This window comes from Hypanus sabinus, assembly GCF_030144855.1.
Source record: "Hypanus sabinus isolate sHypSab1 chromosome 24 unlocalized genomic scaffold, sHypSab1.hap1 SUPER_24_unloc_21, whole genome shotgun sequence".
NCBI lineage: Eukaryota > Metazoa > Chordata > Chondrichthyes > Myliobatiformes > Dasyatidae > Hypanus > Hypanus sabinus.
In genome coordinates, this window is record NW_026778935.1 from 438,026 (window position 1) to 448,414 (window position 10,389).

The window sequence follows — 10,389 nt, forward strand, 5'->3', positions numbered from 1 at the left end:
GCATCCACTATTTCTTGGGCTACTTCCTTAAGCACTCTGGGATGCAGACCATCTGGCCCTGGGGATTTATCTGCCTTTAATCCCTTCAATTTACCTAACACCACTTCCCTACTAACATGTATTTCCCTCAGTTCCTCCACCTCACGAGACCCTCGGTCTCTTACTATTTCCAGAAGATTATTTATGTCCTCCTTAGTGAAGACAGAACCAAAGTAGTTATTCAATTGGTCTGCCATGTCTTTGTTCCTTATGATCAATTCATCTGTTTCTGACTGTAAGGGACCTACATTTGTCTTGACCAATCTTTTTCTTTTCACGTATCTATAAAAGCTTTTACAGTCGGTTTTTATGTTCCCTGCCAGCTTTCTCTCGTAATCTTTTTTCCCTTTCCTAATTAAGCCCTTTGTCCTCCTCTGCTGGTCTCTGAATTTCTCCCAGGCCTCAGGTGTGCCACTTTTTCTCGCTAATTTGTATGTTTCTTCTTTGGACTTGATACTATCCCTAATTTCCCTTGTCAGCCACGGGTGCACTACCTTCCCTGGTTTATTCATTTGCCAAACTGGGATGAACACTTGTTGTAGTTCATCCATGCGATCTTTAAATGCTTGCCATTGCATATCCACCGTCAACCCTTTAAGTATCAGTTGCTAGTCTATCTTAGCTAATTCACATCTAATTGAGTATAGGAGTAAAGAGGTCCTTCTGCAGCTGTACAGGGCCTTGGTGAGACCCCACCTGGAGTATTGTGTGCAGTTTTGGTCTCCAAATTTGAGGAAGGACATTCTTGCTATTGAGGGAGTGCAGCACAGGTTCACAAGGTTAATTCCCGGAATGGCGGGACTGTCATATGTTGAAAGATTGGAGCGACTGGGCTTGTATACACTGGAATTTAGAAGGATGAGAGGGGATCTGATTGAAACGTATAAGATCATTAAGGGATTGGACATGCTGGAGGCAGGAAGCATTTTCCCGCTAATGGGTGAGTCCAGAATGAGAGGCCACAGTTTAAGAATAAGGGGTAGGCCATTTAGAACAGAGATGCGGAAAATCTTTTTCACCCAGAGAGTGGTGGATATGTGGAATGCTCTGCCCCAGAAGGCAGTGGAGACCAAGTCTCTGGATGCATTCAAGAGAGAGTTAGATAGAGCTCTTATAGATAGCGGGGTCAAGGGATATGGGGAGAAGGCAGGAACGGGGTACTGATTGTGTATGATCAGCCATGATCACAGTGAATGGCGGTGCTGGCTACTCCTGCACCTACTGTCTATTGTCTATTGTCTCATACCTTCAAAGTTACCCTTCTTTAAGTTCAGAACCTTTGTTTCTGAATTAACTATGTCACTCTCCATCTTAATGAAGATTTCCACCATATTATGGTCACTCTTACCCAAGGGGCCTCGCACGACAAGATTGCTAACTAACCCTCCCTCATTGCTCAATACCCAATCTAGAATGGCCTGCTCTCTAGTTGGTTCCTCGACATGTTGGTTCAAAAAAAAAATCACACATACATTCCAAGAAATCCTCTTCCTCAGCACCCTTACCAATTTGGTTCACCCAATCTATATGTAGATTGAAGTAACCAATTATAACTACTGTTACGTTATAGCATGCATTTCTAACTTCCTGTTTAATGCCATCCCCAACCTCACTACTACTGTTAGGTGGCTTGTACACAACTCCCACCAGTGTTTTCTGCCCCTTAATATCTCAGAAAGGATGTGTTGTCATTGGAGAGAGTCCAGAGAAGATTCACCAGGATGATTCTGGCATTAAAGGGGTTAACGTATGAGGAATGTTTGGCAGCTTTGGGCCTGTACTCACTGGAATTGAGAAGAATGTGGGAGGATCTCATTGAAACCTACCGAATGTTGAAAGGACCAGATAGGGTGGATGTGGAGAGGATGTTTCCTCTGGTGGGGGTATCCAGAACTAGAGGGCACAGCCTCAGAATTGAGGGGCGGCCTTTTAGAACTGTGGTAAGGAGAAACCTTTTTAGCCAGGGAGTGGTGAATCTCTGCCACAGGCTGCGGTGCAGGCCAAATCTGTGGGTATATTTAAGGTAGAAGTTGACTGTTCCCAGATTGACCAGGTAATCAAAGGATATGGTGAGAAGGCAGGTATACAGGATAGAGTGGGATCTGGGATCAGCCATGATGGAAAGGCAGAGCAGACTTGATGGGCTGAATGGCCTAGGTCTTGCGGTCTGATGGTGAGTGTCCAGGCAGGGATTGACACTGCAAGGGCCCTGTGTAGCTAGCTGGTATGATGCTCTCGACAGTCTGATAAGAGCAGCAAGTTCAAAAGCAAATCCTGTACGTTTCGGTAACCACAACGTCCATTCCAAAATTGTACAGGTGTATAAAATTATGATGGGTACAGATAGAGTGAATGCAAGCAGGCTTTTTCCACTGAGGCTGGGGGAGAAAAAAAACCAGAGGTCATGGGTTAAGGGTCAAGGGGTAAAAGTTTAAAAGGAACATTAGGGGGGGCTTCTTCACGCAGCGAGTGGTGGGAGTGTGGAATGAGCTTCCAGATGAAGTGGTTAATGCAGGCTCCCTTTTAACATTTAAGAAAAACTTGGACAGGTACATGGATGAGAGGTGTATCGAGGGATATGGGCCAGGTGCAGGTCAGTGGGACGAGGCAGAAAAATGGTTCGGCACAGCCAAGAAGGGCCAAAAGGCCTGTTTCTGTGCTGTAATGTTCCATGGCTCTATCCCCTCCAGGTTTCACCTATCATCATTGTTTCTTTCTCCCCTCATTCCAGCTTTAATTCTACTCCTCACCTTTCATCTACACCTCCAAAATAAACAACGTTCCTCCGGACCAGGGAGAACAACACAGTACACACATACAACTCCCATACAACATCTACACCTCCAAAATAAACAACGTTCCTCCCGGACCAGGGTGCACAACACAGTAGATACATACAACTCCCAAACAGCACCTACATCTCCAAAATAAACAACGTTCCACCGGACCAGGGTGCACAACACAGTACATACATAAAACTCCCATACACCATCTACACCTCCAAAATAAACAACGTTCCTCCGGACCAGGCTCCACAACACAGTACATACATACACTACCATGCAGCATCTACACCTTCAAAATAAACAACGTTCCTCCGGACCAGGGTGCACAAATCAGTACATACATACAACTCCCATACAACATCTACACCTCCAAAATAAACAACGTTTCTCCGGACCAGGGTGCACAACACAGTATATACATACAAATCCCAGACAACATCTACACTTCCAAAATAAACAACGTTCCTCCGGACCAGGGTCCACAACACAGTACATACATACAACTCCCATACAACATCTACACCTCCAAAATAAACAACGTTCCTCCGGACCAGGGTGCACAACAGAGTACATAGATACAACTCCCATACAACATCTACACCTCCAAAATAAATAACATTCCTCCGGACCAGGGTGCACAACACAGTACATACATACAACTCCCATACAACATCTACACCTCCAAAATAAACAAAGTTCCACCGGACCCGGGACAACAACACAGTACATACATATAAATCCCATACAACATCTACACCTCCAAAATAAACAACGTTCCTCCGGAACAGGGTCCAGAACACAGTACATACATACAACTCCCATACAACATCTACACCTCCAAAATAAACAACGTTCCTCCAGACCAGGGTGTACAACACAGTACGTACATACAACTCCCATACAACATCTACACCTCCAAAATAAGCAACGTTCCTCCGGACCAGGGTCCACAACACAGTACATACATACAACTCCCATACAAAATCTACACCTCCAAAATAAACAACGTTCCACCAGACCAGGGTGTACAACACAGTACGTACATACAACTCCCGTACAACATCTACACCTCCAAAATAAACAACGTTCCACCGGACCAGGGTGCACAACACAGTACATACTTACAACTCCCATACAGCATCTACACCTCCAAAATAAACAAAGTTCCTCCGGACCAGGGTGCACAACACAGTACAAACATACAACTCCCATACAACATCTACACCACCAAAATAAACAACGTTCCTCCGGACCAGGGTGCACAACACAGTACATACATAAAACTCCCATACAACATCTACACCTCCAAAGTAAACAACGTTCCTCCGGACCAGGGTGCACAGCACAGTGCATAAATACAACTCCCATACAACATCTACACCTCCAAAATAAACAACGTTCCACCGGACCAGGGTCCACAACACAGTACATACATACAACTCCCATACAACATCTACACCTCCAAAAAAAACAACACCCCTCCGGACCAGGGTCCACAACACAGTACATACATACATCTCCCATACAACATCTACACCTCCAAAATAAACAAGGTTCCACCGGTCCAGGGTCCACAACACACTACATACATACAACCCCAACACAGCATCTACACCTCCAAAATAAACAACGTTCCTCCAGACCAGGGTGCACAACACAGTACATACATACAACTCCCATACAACATCTACACCTCCAATATAAACAACGTTCCTCCGGACCAGGGTGCACAACACAGTACATACATACAACTCCAATAAAACATCTACACCTCCAAAGTAAACAACGTTCCTCCGGACCAGGGTGCACAGCACAGTACATACATACAACTCCCATACAACATCTACACCTCCAAAATAAACAACGTTCCTCCGGACCAGGGTGCACAACACAGTACATACAAACAACTCCCATACCACATTTACACCTCCAAAATAAACAACGTTCCACCGGACCAGGGTGCAAAACACAGTACATACATACAACTCCCAAACAGCACCTACATCTCCAAAATAAACAACGTTCCACCGGACCAGTGTGCACAACACAGTACATACATAAAACTCCCATACACCATCTACACCTCCAAAATAAACAACGTTCCTCCGGACCAGGGTCCACAACACAGTCCATACATAAACTCCCATACAGCATCTACACCTTCAAAATAAACAACGTTCCTCCGGACCAGGGTGCACAAATCAGTACATACATACAACTCCCATACAACATCTACACCTCCAAAATAAACAACGTTCCTCCGGACCAGGGTGCACAACACAGTACGTACATAAAACTCCCATACAACATCTACACCTCCAAAGTAAACAACGTTCCTCCGGACCAGGGTGCACAGCACAGTGCATAAATACAACTCCCATACAACATCTACACCTCCAAAATAAACAACGTTCCACCGGACCAGGGTCCACAACACAGTACATACATACAACTCCCATACAACATCTACACCTCCAAAAAAAACAACACCCCTCCGGACCAGGGTCCACAACACAGTACATACATACATCTCCCATACAACATCTACACCTCCAAAATAAACAAGGTTCCACCGGTCCAGGGTCCACAACACACTACATACATACAACCCCAACACAGCATCTACACCTCCAAAATAAACAACGTTCCTCCAGACCAGGGTGCACAACACAGTACATACATACAACTCCCATACAACATCTACACCTCCAATATAAACAACGTTCCTCCGGACCAGGGTGCACAACACAGTACATACATACAACTCCAATAAAACATCTACACCTCCAAAGTAAACAACGTTCCTCCGGACCAGGGTGCACAGCACAGTACATACATACAACTCCCATACAACATCTACACCTCCAAAATAAACAACGTTCCTCGGACCAGGGTGCACAACACAGTACATACAAACAACTCCCATACCACATTTACACCTCCAAAATAAACAACGTTCCACCGGACCAGGGTGCAAAACACAGTACATACATACAACTCCCAAACAGCACCTACATCTCCAAAATAAACAACGTTCCACCGGACCAGGGTGCACAACACAGTACATACATAAAACTCCCATACACCATCTACACCTCCAAAATAAACAACTTTCCTCCGGACCAGGGTCCACAACACAGTACATACATAAACTCCCATACAGCATCTACACCTTCAAAATAAACAACGTTCCTCCGGACCAGGGTGCACAACACAGTACATACATAAACTCCCATACAGCATCTACACCTTCAAAATAAACAACTTTCCTCCGGACCAGGGTCCACAACACAGTACATACATACAACTCCCATACAACATCTACACCTCCAAAATAAACAACGTTTCTCCGGACCAGGGTGCACAACACAGTACATAAATACAACTCCCATACAACATCTACACCTCCAAAATAAACAACGTTCCACCAGACCAGGGTCCACAACACAGTACATACATACAACTCCCATACAACATCTACACCTCCAAAAAAAACAACACCCCTCCGGACCAGGGTCCACAACACAGTACATACATACATCTCCCATACAACATCTACACCTCCAAAATAAACAACGTTCCACCGGTCCAGGGTCCACAACACACTACATACATACAACCCCCATACAGCATCTACACCTCCAAAATAAACAACGTTCCTCCAGACCAGGGTGCACAACACAGTACATACATACAACTCCCATACAACATCTACACCTCCAATATAAACAACGTTCCTCCGGACCAGGGTGCACAACACAGTACATACATACAACTCCAATAAAACATCTACACCTCCAAAGTAAACAACGTTCCTCCGGACCAGGGTGCACAGCACAGTACATACATACAACTCCCATACAACATCTACACCTCCAAAATAAACAACGTTCCACCGGACCAGGGTCCACAACACAGTACATACATACAACTCCCATACAACATCTACACCTCCAAAATAAACAACGTTCCACCGGACCAGGGTGCACAACACAGTACATACATACAACTCCCATACAACATCTACACCTCCAAAATAAACAACATTCCTCCGGACCAGGGTGCACAACACAGTACATACAAACAACTCCCATACCACATTTACACCTCCAAAATAAACAACGTTCCACCGGACCAGGGTGCAAAACACAGTACATACATACAACTCCCAAACAGCACCTACATCTCCAAAATAAACAACGTTCCACCGGACCAGTGTGCACAACACAGTACATACATAAAACTCCCATACACCATCTACACCTCCAAAATAAACAACGTTCCTCCGGACCAGGGTCCACAACACAGTCCATACATAAACTCCCATACAGCATCTACACCTTCAAAATAAACAACGTTCCTCCGGACCAGGGTGCACAAATCAGTACATACATACAACTCCCATACAACATCTACACCTCCAAAATAAACAACGTTCCTCCGGACCAGGGTGCACAACACAGTACATACATAAAACTCCCATACAACATCTACACCTCCAAAGTAAACAACGTTCCTCCGGACCAGGGTGCACAGCACAGTGCATAAATACAACTCCCATACAACATCTACACCTCCAAAATAAACAACGTTCCACCGGACCAGGGTCCACAACACAGTACATACATACAACTCCCATACAACATCTACACCTCCAAAAAAAACAACACCCCTCCGGACCAGGGTCCACAACACAGTACATACATACATCTCCCATACAACATCTACACCTCCAAAATAAACAAGGTTCCACCGGTCCAGGGTCCACAACACACTACATACATACAACCCCAACACAGCATCTACACCTCCAAAATAAACAACGTTCCTCCAGACCAGGGTGCACAACACAGTACATACATACAACTCCCATACAACATCTACACCTCCAATATAAACAACGTTCCTCCGGACCAGGGTGCACAACACAGTACATACATACAACTCCAATAAAACATCTACACCTCCAAAGTAAACAACGTTCCTCCGGACCAGGGTGCACAGCACAGTACATACATACAACTCCCATACAACATCTACACCTCCAAAATAAACAACGTTCCTCGGACCAGGGTGCACAACACAGTACATACAAACAACTCCCATACCACATTTACACCTCCAAAGTAAACAACGTTCCTCCGGACCAGGGTGCACAACACAGTACATACATACAACTCCCATACAGCATCTACATCTCCAAAATAAACAACGTTCCACCGGACCAGGGTGCACAACACAGTACATACATAAAACTCCCATACACCATCTACACCTCCAAAATAAACAACTTTCCTCCGGACCAGGGTCCACAACACAGTACATACATAAACTCCCATACAGCATCTACACCTTCAAAATAAACAACGTTCCTCCGGACCAGGGTGCACAAATCAGTACATACATACAACTCCCATACAACATCTACACCTCCAAAATAAACAACGTTTCTCCGGACCAGGGTGCACAACACAGTACATAAATACAACTCCCATACAACATCTACACCTCCAAAATAAACAACGTTCCACCAGACCAGGGTCCACAACACAGTACATACATACAACTCCCATACAACATCTACACCTCCAAAAAAAACAACACCCCTCCGGACCAGGGTCCACAACACAGTACATACATACATCTCCCATACAACATCTACACCTACAAAATAAACAACGTTCCACCGGTCCAGGGTCCACAACACACTACATACATACAACCCCCATACAGCATCTACACCTCCAAAATAAACAACGTTCCTCCAGACCAGGGTGCACAACACAGTACATACATACAACTCCCATACAACATCTACACCTCCAATATAAACAACGTTCCTCCGGACCAGGGTGCACAACACAGTACATACATACAACTCCCATACAACATCTACACCTCCAAAGTAAACAACGTTCCTCCGGACCAGGGTGCACAGCACAGTACAAACATACAACTCCCATACAACATCTACACCTCCAAAATAAACAACGTTCCACCGGACCAGGGTCCACAAAACAGTACATACATACAACTCCCAAACAGCACCTACACCACCAAAATAAACAACGTTCCACCGGACCAGGGTGCACAACACAGTACAAACATACAACACCCATACAACTTCTACACCTCCAATATAAACAACGTTCCTCCGGACCAGGGTGCACAACACAGTACATACATACAACTCCAATAAAACATCTACACCTCCAAAGTAAACAACGTTCCTCCGGACCAGGGTGCACAGCACAGTACATACATACAACTCCCATACAACATCTACACCTCCAAAATAAACAACGTTCCTCGGACCAGGGTGCACAACACAGTACATACAAACAACTCCCATACCACATTTACACCTCCAAAATAAACAACGTTCCACCGGACCAGGGTGCAAAACACAGTACATACATACAACTCCCAAACAGCACCTACATCTCCAAAATAAACAACGTTCCACCGGACCAGGGTGCACAACACAGTACATACATAAAACTCCCATACACCATCTACACCTCCAAAATAAACAACTTTCCTCCGGACCAGGGTCCACAACACAGTACATACATAAACTCCCATACAGCATCTACACCTTCAAAATAAACAACGTTCCTCCGGACCAGGGTGCACAAATCAGTACATACATACAACTCCCATACAACATCTACACCTCCAAAATAAACAACGTTTCTCCGGACCAGGGTGCACAACACAGTACATAAATACAACTCCCATACAACATCTACACCTCCAAAATAAACAACGTTCCACCAGACCAGGGTCCACAACACAGTACATACATACAACTCCCATACAACATCTACACCTCCAAAAAAAACAACACCCCTCCGGACCAGGGTCCACAACACAGTACATACATACATCTCCCATACAACATCTACACCTCCAAAATAAACAACGTTCCACCGGTCCAGGGTCCACAACACACTACATACATACAACCCCCATACAGCATCTACACCTCCAAAATAAACAACGTTCCTCCAGACCAGGGTGCACAACACAGTACATACATACAACTCCCATACAACATCTACACCTCCAATATAAACAACGTTCCTCCGGACCAGGGTGCACAACACAGTACATACATACAACTCCCATACAACATCTACACCTCCAAAGTAAACAACGTTCCTCCGGACCAGGGTGCACAGCACAGTACAAACATACAACTCCCATACAACTTCTACACCTCCAAAATAAACAACGTTCCTCCGGACCAGGGTCCACAACACAGTACATACATACAACTCCCATACAGCATCTACACCTCCAAAATAAACAACGTTCCTCCGGACCAGGGTGCACAACACAGTACATACATAAAAATCCCATACAGCATCTACCCCTCCAAAATAAACAACGTTCCTCCAGACCAGGGCCCACAACACAGTACATACATACAACTCCCATACAACATCTACATCTCCAAAATAAACAACATTCCTCCGGACCAGGGTGCACAACACAGTACATACATACAACTCCCATACAACATCTACACCTCCAAAATAAACAACGTTCCTCCGGACCA